General features: G+C 46.0%; 1 protein-coding gene across 2 annotated transcripts in view; it reads left to right on the top strand.

The window, feature by feature from the left end:
• The first annotated feature begins 1,391 nt into the window (after positions 1-1,391).
• The window catches only part of Sgms2 (sphingomyelin synthase 2), a 73,961-nt gene continuing 58,953 nt past the window's right edge, over positions 1,392-16,399 (top strand). Inside the window, exon 1 of one of the 2 annotated variants that reach the window (XM_057793540.1) lies at positions 1,392-1,528. The gene's annotated coding sequence lies outside the window, so the exon portion shown is untranslated. Of the gene's footprint in view, positions 1,529-2,631; positions 2,667-16,399 lie in introns of those variants that run through there. The other variant, XM_057793541.1, reaches the window with a different exon arrangement.

Genomic DNA, 16,399 nt, shown 5'->3' with positions numbered 1-16,399 from the left:
GAAAAGGAAAAACAAACCCAAGGAAAAGAAATTTCATTGCTGATGCCCTTTTCTGGATTCCTACCTTTCTGGAGCCTAAAAACAAGGGCATTCCCCACTACAATGGTATCTAGCCTGTGGTTAATCGCAGGGCCATTTCATTTAACCTTCTGTATTGTGACATCATCTTAGGCCAGCCAGCTTGGGACCTCCCTCGCGTGCTCAATTCTGCTACCATTAAACACCAAATATGCTTATCCTTATTTTTGTTAATTATATGTTCATTCCCGTAGGACAGTCTGTGCGATCCTACACATATGCACCAAAACCAGAAGGGAAGTAGAGACTGTCATAAAAAAAAAATCATTTCTATCAGTTAAATTCATTAAAGGTTGAGCAGTTGCCTCGATTCCTAGTTAGACGACCATGGTTGGTTGACTTGGAGAACTATCACCAAGTATGGAAACTGCAGCTCCAAGGAAATGCCAAGTTTTGACCATTTTTTTAGACAGAAGATCCTTCCTACAACCTACTGCTGAGGTCATCAGAGAAACCACGCATGGTCACTTGTGCCCCCAAGGCAACAGAAACGCACAAGTCCATTTACATAGAAAGTCACTCTTCCAGTGGTCATTCTGGTTCCGGTTTCTCATCCTTGCCCAAAAGCAATTCACCTAACGGGGCAAATGGCAAGATGGTTAGCATCATTAACCTCATTAGGAGCAAGCACCCTTCCAGCTCACCTAGAGGTGCCACTAGGCGCGGTGACTAACCCCGTCAAGCGGTCTTATGATGTTTGGAAACCCACCCCCTTGACCTAGGCGGGGCACCACCCCTTGAGTCAGCGCGGGTGTCCCCGGCCCGCACACGTCGCAATCGGGAAGCAGTTTCCGAAACCCGAGGAGGTGCGGAGGTGGCTTATCCCTTCTCGGGCCCCACCCCTGAAAGTTACTGGGAGCGGCACCCAGAGAACTTTCCCAGATTGATCCCCGCCCGCGTTCAGGGAGGTCTGCCGGGCTCTGCGCTCAACCTGCGGCTGGGAGCCACCTCGCGCTGCCTGCCAAGCCCCTCCTTCGCTGCACCTTCTAGGGCCGCAGAGGGGAGGGTCGGCTGTGACCGCCTTCCGAAGAAGTCGCACCGGTTTTTCGAGCTCGGCTGGACGCCGGGAAGAGACACGGCCGCGGGAGTCCGCGGGAGCCTCGGGCCCGGGGTGAGTCACGGCTGGGAGCCGGAGAGGGCAGGCGAGAGTGCGAGAATGAATGATGTCAGGAGCGCGCAGGGCGAGGGCTGGAGAGGGAGGGAGGGCGGGCCCGCGGTAAACAGAGCTGCGCGCTGCCCCGGGCTCCGCCGGTCGGAGACCCCGCCCTCGGCGCCGCCGGAGTCGCCCGGAGCCCGGTTCGCTGCAACGCGGGGACTGCGGCCTGGGGCGGAGCGGCTTCCTCAGCGGGCGAGACCCGCACAAAGTTTGCAGCTTTCGGGCCCGGTCCCCCGGGTCCTTGGCGCCCAGCGAGTGCCCCCCCGGCGTGCGAGCACCGGCTGCGTGCGAGCGGTGAGCGCCGGGCCGGGAGGAGGATGGGCTGCGGGCTGCGCGTCCTGCGGAGCGCGCGGGGGACGTGGCTCCAGCGGGGACGTGGCTCTGACCGCCACCGCCTCCCCCAGGCCGCCCCGCCCCGGGCATCCTTCCTCAGTTTTCATCTGCTGGGGGTCAGCTGGTGGCTGTCTCTCCTCCCAGCCAGCTGCTCATTCATTTGTAACCCCTTTTCGGGCACTTGGTGGTGGCATTGAAATGGCACAGGTTAAACCGTAGATTGTGCAGCGCCACTCTGGGCGTCAGGGTTGAAGTTCGGGTGGCGAAGGAGAGATTGTCACTTGCTGAAGATCTGTGCACAAGAGCAGCCCCAGGCTGCCCAAGGGGACCACCCTGTCTTTGGCGTTCAGACCACAGACTCTGTGGGTTTGTCAGCACAGAGAGGTGGGAGTGGACCGTACCCTGTCACAGTTTGTGGGTCCGGTGATAGTTCCATCTCAAAAGCATATACTTCAAATGTTATTTCCTGTAATCTTTTATTAATTCGCCGTCCCTCTGTTTTCAAGACCTGCTTTTTCTATTCTAAGGTGACCTTAAAATAATTTTGACATGTGTTTGAACTTTTAGAGAGGTTCAACTCTTTTTGTCCGTGGGTTCGTGTGGACTTTATAACAGTTCCGTTCTTTGCATTTCACTCCTAGAGTCATCTACTAACCCTGAACCCTTGGTTTACATTTAACATCCGGAACCCGTAAAATGAGATTAGGACTACTTCAAACAGTGTTGACTATTAAATAAGGGATTAATGCGGTTAGTAACTGAGGATGGAGGCACGAAGGTCTGATCATAAACGTCTTCTCCAAAGCAGACTCCACTAAACTGTAACTGTTGACCTGTAAGGAATCACAAGTTCCAGGAGGCTGAGGTAAACGCCAGGTTCCCTCTGTCGAACCTGTCCGGCCCAGGTTAGCACGTGAAAGGCGGTTCTACTCCCTTAGAGTGGTAAGGGAGGTTTTTAAAGGAAGTCAAATGTTTCAGGGTGGATACCTAAGAAGGTTTTGTCCCCTCCCTCTGTTGTGAGAACTAATAAGTGTTTAAGAGACGTCAAAGCCAGCCCAGACAGACAGAGAATGAGACGCCTGGACTTTGCAGGAAGAAGGTATCTATAGAGCGCTATCTAGCATTTCTTTCTCTCTCTCTCTCTTTCTTTCTTTCTTTCTTTCTTTCTTTCTTTCTTTCTTAATAAGAAACAAGCAAAATTTGACTTGTTTTGTTTGTAGCCCATTTCATTGGTCCGCTTATGGTCTTATTTCATGCTGCTATCCTAGCTGAAGAGGGTTTTTTTTTTGTTTTTTTGTAAAAAAAAAAAAACTTTTATTTTTATTTTATTTGCATTGATATTTTGCCTGCATGTATAAGGATGCCAGATCCCCTGGAGCTGGAGTTATAGCTTTTTTTGTGGGTGCTGGGAATTGAACTCAGGTCCTCTGGAAAAGCAGTCAGTGCTTTTTTATTTATTTATTTATTTATTTATTTATTTATTTATTTATTTATTTTTTTGGTTTTTCGAGACAGGGTTTCTCTGTGGTTTTGGAGCCTGTCCTGGAACTAGCTCTTGTAGACCAGGCTGGTCTCGAACTCACAGAGATCGACCTGCCTCTGCCTCCCAAGTGCTGGGATTAAAGGCGTGCACCACCACCGCCCGGCCCAGTCAGTGCTTTTAACAGCTGAGTCTGAGCTTTCTCTCCAGCCCCTTGGATATTTTTTTTAAGCAAGTTAATCTTTAATTTGATGTTGTTAGTTTCATTTTTAAATCGAGCTGGTTGACCTATGAACCTGCCTAGAAACTCGGGAACACACCCGTAAGTAGTCTGTTTCATCCTGTTCTGAGCTTCTTTTTCCCAGAGCTTGGTAAAAGCCCTAGGAGGTATTTGGAAGGATCTGAAGCATTTGCTCTGACATCTTACAACGCTGAGGTGTGGGGAGGGGGCTGTGGCCACGAGGGGGCCATGGCCATGGAGGGTGGGGTGCAGAGGAGTCTAGGTGACTGGCAGGCCCTGCGTTAACTGTGCGACTCTCAGTGAGTTACGCTCTCAGGTTTTGGGGGACTTCAAACAAAATATACAGAGGTTATCTTACATTTGTTAAAAGAGATAGTGAAATACAGATTGTGACTTTTTTTAAAAGTGATACTTCCAGGTGATATTTTGAGGGAAAAGGTGGGAGGGGAGGGAAGGAAAGAGAGAGAGACAGAGACAGATAGAGAGACTAAAGAGTCAATTTTACTGTGTGGGGCTACCTGACCTTGAACTTGAGAGTCTTCTGCCTCAGTCTTCCCAGTCCTGGGATTTCAGACGTGCACTACCCTGCCCTGTCTCCTCCTCCTCCTTCTTGTTTTAGTGGACAATTCCTAATAATTCTGAACTAAAGAAGGAGTAGCCTTCCTCCGTCTTCTGGTAGAAGCAAATCCTGAACTAGTAGTATCAGGTAGCCATCCAACTCATATTTATTAAGTCATTCGACTTCAGTGCGGAACATTTATTAAGCACCTATTCTATACTAGCACTGGTGTATACGTAACAGTGCTGAGATAATGGAGATGCTGGTACTGCTCTTGTTACAGTTCAGTCAACAAAACCCAAGTGCTATGGGGTTGAAAAGCAGGAGCGCTGGGAGGAAACCAGAAATGACTGAACAGTGCCGGGCTGGCTGCCTTCCTAGTGGCCGTCTGATGGTTCTTGAGTTGGGCTCCTTTATTCTTGGGTGACTGAGCACAATGCAGATAGCTTGCTTTACCTATTAAAGTGATATTGACGAATTAACTTAAATACTGTCAAACAGACTCACTGAAAAGAAATATAAGGGTAAGTTAGCTCAACCAAGATTGATTTCCTTTTGGCAAAGCCTTAAGATAGAGCTTTAAAAGGATTACCATGTGTGTCGGTATCCCCACGTCCTGCTTTCCCTTATATTAGGATTAATGTTAAGAAGTAGTTAGAAAAATGGGCACAATAGACTTATCACCTTAAAAATCACTTAGCATTCTACCTTCCTGTTTGGGCACTCAAGTGCTGTGTGGGTTGAGATGACTGGACGGATGCTAGGGGTTCCTAGAACTACTCCCCACCACAGCCTTGGGAGGTGGCACTCTTGTGTGTCTGGGGGTCTTGCTTGGGTACCGCATGCAGTGTTCGTGGAGGCCAGAAGAGGAAGATAGGTCTTCTAGAACTCAGTGGCAGAAAGTTGTGAGCCTTCATGTCACTGCTGGGAGGCAAACCTGGGTTGTTGGGAAGAGCAGCCAGTGCTGTTAACTTCTGAGCCATCTCTCCATCCCAAGGTAGACATTCTTTAACTTTTTATTGGGGAGAAAGTGATATATAGAGTTAATTAACTTCCAAAAGTTGTCCAACTGAAAAGCTATTCTCTACAAACCGGGGCTTGATTTTTATGTATTCTAACTTTCCCCCCCAAACTCAATTATAAGCTACTCTTGTGTCACTAAGAAATTCTCATATAACACATATCATTTTTAGTTTTCTGAACCAATTCCATATTGAACCAAAACCAAGTTTGTTTCCAATTTTTAGTGTTTCTAAAGATTTCTTTTATTTTTAATTTTAATTATGTGTATGCTTGGGTCTGTATGGAAGTGTGTGCACCTGAGTACTGGTGCCCTCTGAGGCCAAAGGCCTCAAATCCCCCGGAAGCTAGAGTTAAAGATGCTTGTGAACCTCCCAGTGTGGGGGCTATCAATCACACCTGGATCCTGCATCTCCCCACTCTTCACTGCCGAGCCCATGTTTTCACTTTTTTTAATTAAATAGCAATATAGAATGATTATTTTTCAGTCACCACTTTGCTTTTTTTTTTTTAAAAAAGTGAAATCTATTTAATTTAGCTGTTTTCTTGAAAGGCTGTTTTTCAGTATTAGAAAAAATGTTCTGTTTGTTTATTTTTGAATCTCTACTGAAGATATCAAACCCAGCCCCGGCTTTCACCAGGGTCACCATCTCTAGGGCCTCTCCTTTCTTCTCACTCACTTGTTCCTTAAAGCTTTGGGCTTGAGGATCAAGCTTGGTGGAGCTGCCCAGCGGGAACTGGTTCTTTACTCTGGGGATTATCTGATGAAAAGAGAACATTCCAGCTTTCTTAAAGGACTGTTTATGTTTTTATTATTAGTCATGAAGCTAACCTTATTTTTTGAGAAAATACAGCAGAGAAGAACCGGGTTAATTTTGCCAGGCAGCTCTGAAAAAGAAATTTTATTTCTACAGTTACAGTGAGATAGCATTAAATATTTTCAGATATTATGTTTATATTATTATATTTAGTATATTAACTTTAGAATAAATTGCATCAATTTTTATTTATTTATTTATTTGAGATACATAAATAAAACTACATAGTGTCTCACTATGTAGTTCTGGCTGTTTCTAGAGCTCACTATGTAACCAGGTGGCCCTTGAACTCAGAGATCCACCTGCCTCTGCTTCTTGAGTGCTGGGATTAAATGGGTTTCTTTTTCACCTTTTCAAAAAGTTTGTGCCTCACCCGTATGAAATTGTCAGGTTGACTTAATGAAAATGCAAGCATTGCCCGTTGTTTTCATTGCGAGTAGAGTACATTTCTTTGTATAAAGATTCTCAGGTTTTACAAGTATGTCAAGCCTTCTTTGTTACTGAGTCAAGTTTTTGATGTTGCCTTCTATTTCCAGTTAATATAAACTTTATGTTAGCCAGTCGTGGTGGCAGATACCCTTAATACCAGCTGTGAGTTCAAGGCCAGACCTGTCTTCATAGCAAGTTCCAGATTAACTATGGGCACATAGTAAAACCCCGTCTCAAAAAAAGTAATTGATTTATCTGTATGGTTTTGCAAAGCCTATTAAGATGGAAGGAGTGTGGGATTCAGCATCTTTTAGATACCCGGTTCAGTTCAGTTGATCTACCGTGGCTTGTGAGTCAAAGGAAGCTTTAAAGGAACAATAGCTAGGATTAAAGTGTAAATGGGATACTGAATGTGGAGGTTCCCCTTGCCTAACCTTTATACCATTTGTTATAACAACTTGAAATGTTGCCTTATAATTTTAATTTGTTTATTTTGTATTTAAATTGATTTCACATAAATGCTTTAGAGCCTGTCCTGGAACTCACTCTCTAGACCAGGTTGGCCTCGAATTCACAGAGATCCATCTGCCCCCCCCCCCCACCGTGATGTCGCATAATTTTTTTTTTTTTTTTGGATTTTCGAGACAGGGTTTCTCCCTAGCTTTTGGTTCCTGTCCTGGAACTAGCTCTTGTAGACCAGGCTGGCCTTGAACTCACAGAGATCCTCCTGCCTCTGCCTCCCTGAGTGCTGGGATTAAAGGCGTGCGCTACCACATAATTTTTTAAGATAAAACTTTCTGCACATTCTTACATTTAAAGACCTATTTTTATTTTTTTACCTGTGTGTGTATAGGCAGTTGTGGGTCACCCATTTTGGGTGCTGGGAATTGAACTTGGCTCCTGGAAGAGAAACAAGTACTCTTAACCACTCAACCATGTCTTGATCTTTGTACACATTCTTTATTTTATTGCATTTTATTTGTTTGTTTCTTTATTATGTTTTGAGACAGGGTTTCTCTTTGTAGTGTTTTGGTTCCTTTTTTTTTTTTTTTTCCGGATTTTCGAGACTGGATTTCTCTGTAGTTTTGGAGCCTGTCCTCGTAGACCAGGTTGGCCTTGAACTCACAGAGATCCCTCCCCCAACCCCCTTGTGCTGGGATTAAAGGTGTGCACCACCACCGCCCAGCCTTTTCTGGGTAGTTTTGTCTGTCCTGGAACTCACTCTGTAAAACAGACTCGCCTAAGACTCAGACTGTCTTTAGGATTAAGGGCATGCGCCTCCCTCAACTGGGAGGCACAATTCTACAATAAGTAGAATTTTTAAGATTCTTAAGAAAGCTTTTCTGTCCCCCAGAGGGAGAAATAGCCTTGAGGTGGGAAACAGGATGAGAGGTGGTATTTATTGTCCCAAAGGCAGGCTCTACATCCTTCCTTAGGGTAGTGCTTAGCACTCCGGGCCTCTTGGAATCTCCTCTTCCTCTTGGGTTTGTATTCTTCCTTGACCCTCTGGGCTCTGGTATAGCAGAGGACAGATGGGATCACAGGGTTCTCTGCTGCATCTACCACAGAGAAGCATGCTGGGGAACCACCTGTCGCCAGGTGTGCCTTCACACCACCTTGACATCCTAAAGGCATTAGTAGTTGCGAGGACTGTGTTAGTTGTTAGTCTGATCTAATGCTGACGGAAGACGGGAGAGGATGAGCTTCACTGAGGGCAGTGGAAGGGAGAAAAAGTGGTCTTAAGTCATAGATCATTAACCCGCTGTTCCACAGCGGCCAGTCCCCAAAAAGAGCGTACACATTAGTTAAATGTGGGGGAGGAAATCTTTGAAAAAGAGAGAGGACAAAGAATTGTGTTGGTTCTAAGCCTTGCCGCCCAGAAGATGGAGATGCTGGGGTAAAACAAGGGTAAATAACTGTAGATACTAAAACACTAGTGCAATCCCCTGAAGTGTTGCTGTCATCTTCAGATAATCAATCCTGCAAAGTAGAGATTACCTTCTCCTCTCTGGAAGTGGAGGAGCTGGGCAGTTTATCAAGATTCAGGAACCCAAAACTGCAGAGACAGTAGGAACTGGAAGAAGCAGGGGTTTGAAGGCCACCCCACATGGGCTTCCAGGGCTTCTCCCAGCGCCATCTCTCTTCAGCAGCTTCAGAGATGTGTGGGGTTTCCGGGGCCATATCCTGACATAGGGCTGGTATCTATAAACTCCTCGCAAGGTTCTCTGCACTCTGCCTAAGGTTGGGAAGTTGTGCCCAAAGTGCCATGCCTGGCAGACATGAGTGTGTTTCTGTGCAACCCTGCTTGCTACTGGGTAACTTTAAAGAACTTCCTCCACTTCCTGGCTGTAAAATGGGAATGAAACAGTATTTATGGCAGAAGGTGATTGTGTGAATTATGAGACACAATGTGAAAAAACCATGTGAAAAATGCATGCTTGCTAGGTTTTTTTTTTTTTAAACATAGAAGCTACATTTCTAATTTAAACGGAGGTTTCTATCCTATTGCCTCAAAAGTTGAGTCTCTCATTTCTTCTGTGATACAGCTTGTCTGAGTTGGTGGAGTCTGACTCCGTCTCCTATTATCCCATTCCCTTTGGTGTTAAAGGGCAGTGAATGGCGGGTGGTTCACCTCTGTGGAATGGAAGTGCTTCTGTGGGTCCTGGGCCAGCTCTTGAAGAGCGGGCACAATATGCTTGCCCTCCCCTGCGGGTATGCAGATGTGGGGAGGGAGACTCTATCACAGCTGGTGCTGCCTTCTCAGAGCATAGCCTTGTGGGAAGTACTGTACCATTGGCACCACTGTCCCTGAAACTGCAAGGCCATTAAGAATCACAAACCCTACTGTCTTCGCAGATGCTCTGCGGCTTTCTGTAGGAGGCTGGAGACAGCTGTTCAGCAAGGTCGCCACTGTCTTCTGTTAGTTGCATTTGCTCAGCAGGTTCTTTAACTGCCCCTGTTCGAGAAAGCTTAATTGCAACCCAGGGTGTTGTTCTGGTTAAATTAGTGTGTGGGCCACGTCTGGGGAAATGCCACATAACATGTTTACATATATGTAAAATACATGCCCTAAGGTACTTTAGTTGAGGCTGAGAGTGTGGGACCGATTGGTCAGTTATAAAGCAACAATCAGGAACATTGAAATTTAACAAAAATGCATAGTTCTTGCTCGGTCCCAGGGTTTGTTCTCAGTTTTTAGAACTGTTATTCATTGACTCCTAAAAACAAGGCACTATGATTATCTTCATTTTATATTTTCATCTACCACTGAGCTATCCCCAACCCTTGAAGATCCCTCTGATTTGAGAAACAGATATTTTCCGATGTTCCGTTAGCGTGCGTTAGAATGAACTTCTCTTTTTCTTTGATTCTGAGGTCAGCTCAGCATCAACACATGCCAGTCAAGGCCTTCTCCCACTGAACAGCCTCCATAGCCCCAGAATTAGGTTTCATAGGTAGCCGACGGACTATGGAGCCTAACCACTGGTCAGAATAGACTCTCACTGTCGTGTGGCCCCCTCCCCATGTTCTTGGATGTGGAATTAATTGAAAGAAAAATCAGACCTGTCTAAACATGCTTTGTCGCTGCTCCTTACAGTCTTGCATGTAAACAGTCAGAGCTAGAACATGCATTTGGAAAACTTGGATGCTTGATTTCCAGTGTGGTATCGCCAAAGGTTTGGTTGGCCCTCTTGAGTCCAGGAAGAATGAAGTCATTCTCCCATTCCCATCAGCACAGAAGTTGAGCCAAAAGACCAGTCTTTGGCCCTCTATTTGACAAGATTTTATTGGTTTAATTTTTTTTCATTAATGTCTATGTGTGTTTTCCCTGCCTAAGTGTCTGTATCACGAGTATGCAGTGCCCACAGAGGCCAGAGGAGAATGTTGGATTTCTTGGGACTGCAGTTACAGATGGTTGTGAGCTGCCGTGTGGCTGCTGGTAATTGAACCTGGGTACTCTGGAGGAGTAGCCAGTGCTCTCAGCCACTGAGTCATCTTTCCAGCCCTGATTTTATTGGTTTTAATATTAGACTTTCTAGTAATTGATAAGGACTATTTATTTAAACTTACGGAGGACAGTAGCTTATGTACCGGAGATTTCATTGACTCTTCTTTTTAAAGAAATCGTTGTTTATAGCGTGTGCCTATGGCCCAGGAATATGTGCGTATGTATGGAGCTCAGAGGACAAGGTTGTGGAGTCAGTTCTTTCCTTTCACCTTTGTGTGGGTTCCAGAAATCAAACTCAGTCACATGGCTGAGCTGTCCCGAGTCATCCTCGGTCATGTAGGTACACAGTTTTATCACAGGAGCCTTGTAAGTTAACAGGAGAAGCCGATTAGAGCAAGACAGTTGGCATCATTAGAAAATTTCCTGTGGCCACAGTTTGGCCTTAAAAGTGGAATGAGGCCAGGAGTCAAGAACATACATAGCCTCTAGAAGTTTTGCTCAGCAAAGAAATGGGTTTCCTATCCCACTCCATGCCTCCGGGAGGCAAATAGCCCATCTTACACCTTGGCTGTAGCTCAGTGAGAAATCTCATCTCCAGAATGCCTAGGAAAGAAATGTATGTTTTAAGCCATTAAATGCATCATAACTTGTGTGGGCAGCAATGGGACCCTACTGCAGAGCTACTCCAAAAGACTGCTTTTTTTTTCTGTTAGATTGATTTGTTTTATTTTATGTGTGTCTGTGTTTGACTTGCATGTATGTCTGCACCATATGTGGGTGTGTCAGAAGAGGGCGTCAGATCCCCGGAACTGGTGTTATAGATGGTTGTGGGCTGTGTATGGGTGCTGGGAACTGAGCCCAAGTTCTCAGTAAGAACCAGAAGTGCTCTTCACTGCTGAGCCATCTCTCCAGCCCCCAGGCTGCTATTTGACTCCTCATTCAGCCTCTAGAAGGAACCACAGCAGTTTACCTGGAAGTGGTAAGATCAGGATGTAAGAGGTGGCACAGCAGAGCGTGTGTGTGTGTGTGTGTGTGTGTGTGCGCGCGCGCGCGTGCGAGAGAGAGAGAGAGAGAGAGAGAGAGAGAGAGAGAGAGGAGGTGGGGGTAACTTGGTTCTCAGGAGAAATTGCCTTGGATTTCATACATAGTTGGAGTTTTGTGAATACTATAGTCTTCCTCGGTTCCTTCTAAAGTTGATGCTTATACAGCATCTTTTGAGTACCTGCTATATGCTAGATGTCCCCCCCCACACACACACACATGCTAGGCAAGTGCTCTCTACCACTGAGCTGAATTCCCAGCCTTTTTAATTCTTTAGACTGTTCCCTTGGTGACTCAGGCTGGTGTCAAACTCAAGATTGTCACGTCTTAGTGCTGGAATAGAAGATGTGCCCATCGTGGCCATTTTCCTCCGTTCCAGAACACAGCAGGGAACACGAGTTAAGATTTCTCCTCAAATGCAGAGTCTGCGTGTGTTGAGAAGCCAGGTTCTCAGAGAATGACAGGGTGATAAGCATATGATGCTGCTGATAAGAAAATCCACTTAGGTTTGGGCGGGTTCTCTGAAGGAAGTAGATAGCGACGGAGAGGCCTTCTCCTGCAACAGGCTGACTGGGTTTGTCAGAAGAGGTCAGGCTTTCAAGGCTCAGCAGAGGGTACCATGCTTACCAGCCTGTGGAACAGGGCAGGAGATGCAAGGCATCAGAGATCAGCAGTAGCATGGGAGGAGCGGTAGTGACGGGGTGAGGTCGGGGGAGGCAGTTGGCTGACGAGCAGGGCCTCCTGCTGAAGTAAGAAGATGATGATGATTCTAAATGCCACAAGAAGGCAACACGAAGTGCATAAGAGAACGGGTATGACCGACTTGTATTTGTGGCATAGCCCTGTAGCTAGTGGCAGAGAGAGGTAAGAACTCCATTCTGAAGCCTTGGGAGCATTCTATGGGAAAGTGATATAGAGTAGGGGATGGTACTGGAGATGGAAAATGGCAGGTGAGTTGTGGGTGTGTGGGTGGGGCATGTAAATATGATCTAGTCGGAGATCTCTCTGTGGGTGGGAGCCGTGTGATGACTGACTTTACTCTTTGGTAATTAGGTAGTTTTAGTTGTTCCTTAGTGAAGATTGATTTCAGCTGTGACTGATACCTAACTTTTAGGACCCAGGTTAGGGCCAGAATTGTCAACACAGAGCAGCAATGAAGACCGTCAGAATCACGTGGGGGGAGATTTTGTAAACAGGGAACTCCTGACACATAGCCAAGTGAGTAGGTCAAGGTGGACAGCACACGGAGTTACCAGCAAGGCGAGGGGCAGGCGGGGAGCGCCACGTTGCAGGTGCAGCTGACTGTTGGAGAGAGAGTGGGGTAATCAGCTGTGTTGTAAGTCATAGTTGAGTAAGGTGAGAACTCAGCCACCACTGGGTTTAGCAATGCATGTGGTGGGTAGGGGGGAGGTAGAGCGTTTTTTCGGAGGAGGGATTTAGAACACAAAAGCATCCATTTCCAGTACATGCAGTGGGAACACCCCCCCCTCTCTTTATTGCCCGTCCATCTCTTTACGGATGCTCTGTCTCCAAGTTCCTGGACTGTCTGGTCACTCTACTGCCATATAGCAAATGCAGGACCAGGCTGTACCCTCACCCATCTCTCTGATGCTCTCCCTCCGGCCACCTGCCCCCAGTCCCGTCTCTGTCTTGCCTGGCCTGAGGCTTTTGTCCAGGATTACATCTCTCGCCTCATCTCTTTCCAATGTTCCATTTGCATCCTGCCCTTGTGTGGGAATTTTGACCGAAACCCTACGGAAACCATTTGCCCATTTCAAAAGACCCACACACCCCTCTCCTGTTCCTCTGTTTTCCGTGAGTGAAGTTATCTCTCAAGTCTTTCTACACAGTTCCTTTATTTATTTGGTATTTTCATCACAGTCTTGCTACAGAGCCCAGGCTGGCCTCCACCTTCAAAGTACTGAGGTTGCATATGTGAACCACCATAATGAGAATTATCATTTTTGCTTGCTTTTTTGAAATAGGGCCTCCTGTAGCTCCGGCTAGCTTTGAACTCTTGATCCTCCTGTCTTTTCCTCCTGAATGCTGGGATTATAAGCCCTCATCACTATGTACAACTAGCCTCACCTTTTCTGAGACATTTATGTGACCCAATATACTCTAAGTGTCTTGAGTCCGAGAAGGCCTCTGGTTCACAGGCTGGGTAGGAGGTGACCACAGAATGTCACAAACTTCTTTTTGGAAAGGCGCCCGTTTTTATTTTCTCTTTTGGGTGTTACCTTTCTCGCCACTGATGTGTGGTGCTTTGTGTTTTGTTTGTTTGTTTTTCCTTCCAGCCCAATCACCTTGTTTTTCTCTTCATTATTCTCCTGTTGCAGCGCCCCAGTTATACTAGTTGCCATGGAGACAGTAAATGTACTCTAAGTGGACGGATATTCCTTTAGGTAGAGGGATGGGGTGGGGGTGAACCTTGTTTTTCTGCAAATGTTTCCTAGTAACAGAAATAATTAACTTTACTACAGACTGTGATATAGGAACAACTGTGTGAGATTTATTTTTTTTTTTTTAAATAAAAGATTGGTTTTTGTTGTTGTTGTCTTCTTTTTCAAGACAGGATTTCTCTGAGGCCTTAGCTGTCCTGGAACTCATTATATAGACCAGGCTGGTCTCAAACTCACAGAGATCCGTCTCCCTTTGCTTCCGGAGTGCTGAGATTAAAAGTGTGTGCGACCATGCCAGACTTGAATTTTCTCTTTCAAATGATACACTTGAGATGACTCAAAAGAACCTTGTGCTCATTCTGGGGCATGTACTACTGTCTTCTCCCATACCCCCCACCCCAGCTCAATTTGCATGATTTAATTTTTTATTAAAACCTGTTCTTAGTAAACTACATTTTTTTTCTTTTTTTTTTTTTATGTAAAAGGAATGACCTCTGGAACCTTGCATTCACTGAACTGTTACTTATGAAAGGTCTGAGGGTTGAACACGTACTCCAGTGACTGAGTAGCTGTGTTAGCATCCTGAGACTCAGTCATTTCAGTGTGAAGTTTCAAAGAAAGAAATGGCCTTTAAACGTCACTTGGGAGGCAGAGGCAGTCGGATCTCGAAAAACCAAAAAAAAAAAAAAAAAAAGTCACTTGTCCTCAAAAAATTTAATGTAAGAGAAAGTGTCCGTAAAGAGAACCCAGCCTGACCCTTTTAATATATCCAGGCTTTAACACATAGAGCTGTGGGGTGTGCCTATAAGCTCCTTTGGGATGCCCACCGTTTCTCAACACTGGCTTTGGAAGCAGAAGTGGAAAGAAGTGTGGTGTCAGCGGTGAGTTGCCATAGACACTTGTCAACAGGAGCTGTTAGCCCAGGCTGTCACGGCAACGCGAGATTGGAGGTGGAGTCCTGAGGCCAGTCCTTGGGTCAGCCTCTGTCTGGTGTTGACTTGAGCCTCAGAAGGCCCCATGGTCTCCTGCCCTGTGGGCTGGGTTTGGAGAGTAAATACACCGTACAGCGCATGCTGCTTTCTGAAAGGCCTTCAGGGTAGCCAGCCTGTGTAATTGGTTGTTGTGAATGTGGTTCCTAGAAGCCACAGGGAAGATCTTTCGAGATGAATTGTTTGTATTTGAAATTATAGTGTAGGGCTTGCATGGAATTTTTGAAAATTGCTGAGAAATAACTTTGGGTATGTGGTTGTTATTTCTGTAGATGCGTTTCTGTCTGACGGTCAAGTACGTGTACTGTTTAAAAGGAATATAGATTATCAATTTTTGTATTTATTTATTTAGTTAGTTAGTTAGTTTTTCAAGACAGGGTTTATTTGTGTATCAGTCCTGACTGTTCTGGAACTTACTTTGTAGACCAGGCTGGCCTTGAACTCAGATTCTCCTGGAACTCATTTGTAGATCAGGATGGCCTCGAACTCAAAAGATCCACCTGGCTCTGCCTCCTGAGTGCTGGGAGTAAAGGTGTGCACCACCACTGCCAGGCTAGATTGTCAGTTTTTAAGAAGTGATTAAAATACCTAAGAGTTGTGTCATTGTAGGGATGAGTACATGCAACCAACGTGGTCATGCATGAAGAAGGGCTTTCAGTAGATAACAAGAAGACCCTAAGAGAGACATACATGGATCTAATCTACATGGGAAGTAGAAAAAGACAAGCTCTCCTGAGTAAATTGGGAGCATGGGGACCTTGGGAGAGGGTTGAAGGGGAGGGGTGAGAAGGGAGGGAAGTAGAGAAAATGTAGAGCTCAATAAAAACAATTTTAAAAAAGTGGTTTCAAAATGCCAGTGCCTGCTCTGAGCAAGACTGAAAGAAGCCTAATGATAATAATGATGATGATGATGATGCAGCCTGTCAATTTGAAATAGCGCATGTTTAAATGCAGTCTAGCTGTCCCAAACGCAGCTTAAATGCTCATACTTATATTGGCTGCTGGTTTGTATAGCCATGGGTCTGGTTTGGTTACCTGAGTTGTTAGGGCCAGAGCTTAAGCTCTTGGACCCTGACTTACTGGGCTCTGCCACTCATTCCCCCCCCCGCACCAGAGGGAGGTGTGTCCTGTGTTGCCGCCTTAGGGAGAAGACCAAATTAGGAGAAGCCAGTGGATACCCCACCTCCCCCAAACTCCTTGCTGTGAGTCTTGATGAGGCTTAGATTGAAATAGAAGACAAGGAGCCTGTGTAAGGAAGCTGTCCGGCTGCCGTCCTGCCCGGGTCACCCTTGTCCCCTGGTCACCCTTGTCCCAGCATCAGTGTCCCTATCCCCCCCCTCCCCCCAATAGGTCAGAACTGTCTTATCTCTTTGCCGAGGCGGGTTCCTGCTCTGGAAGGCACCAACCTTCAGCTTTTTCTTTCTCTCAGCATGAGATTCCCGAGGAAATTCCAGTTTCTCAGAGACCATTGTTTCAATGGTCTGAAGCCAATGGGAGGGGCACAGTGTCTCTTGAAGGTCCCTACTCCTGCCAGGATCCTTGTGGTCTGATTTCTGATGGAGGCAGGTATCTGTAAGGATTAACATCAGGTCGGCAGGCTTGGTGGCAAGTACCTTTACCCACGGAGCCTTATCTTACAAGAATGTTCGTACTAGAGGCTGGGGAATATAACCCAGCAACAAAGCGCTTGCCTCCCGTGCCCAAGACTCTGGGTTCAATGCCTGGTATCCTATCCACAAACACATCCCCCCCCCCACACCCACGCAACCAGATTTCAAAAACTAAAATAAGCAAACAGGAACAATGTTCTTTCCAGATAGCCTAAGGCTCTTGCTGTTTTGGGAGCAAAGGAGTTTTCTGAGGGTTGGTTTCATTTATTTGCCCTTACCTGTTCATTGCTAAGC

This window comes from Chionomys nivalis, chromosome 18 (assembly GCF_950005125.1).
Source record: "Chionomys nivalis chromosome 18, mChiNiv1.1, whole genome shotgun sequence".
NCBI lineage: Eukaryota > Metazoa > Chordata > Mammalia > Rodentia > Cricetidae > Chionomys > Chionomys nivalis.
Note: the sequence above shows the minus strand (reverse complement) of the source record. Positions and strands in the feature narration are given on the sequence as shown.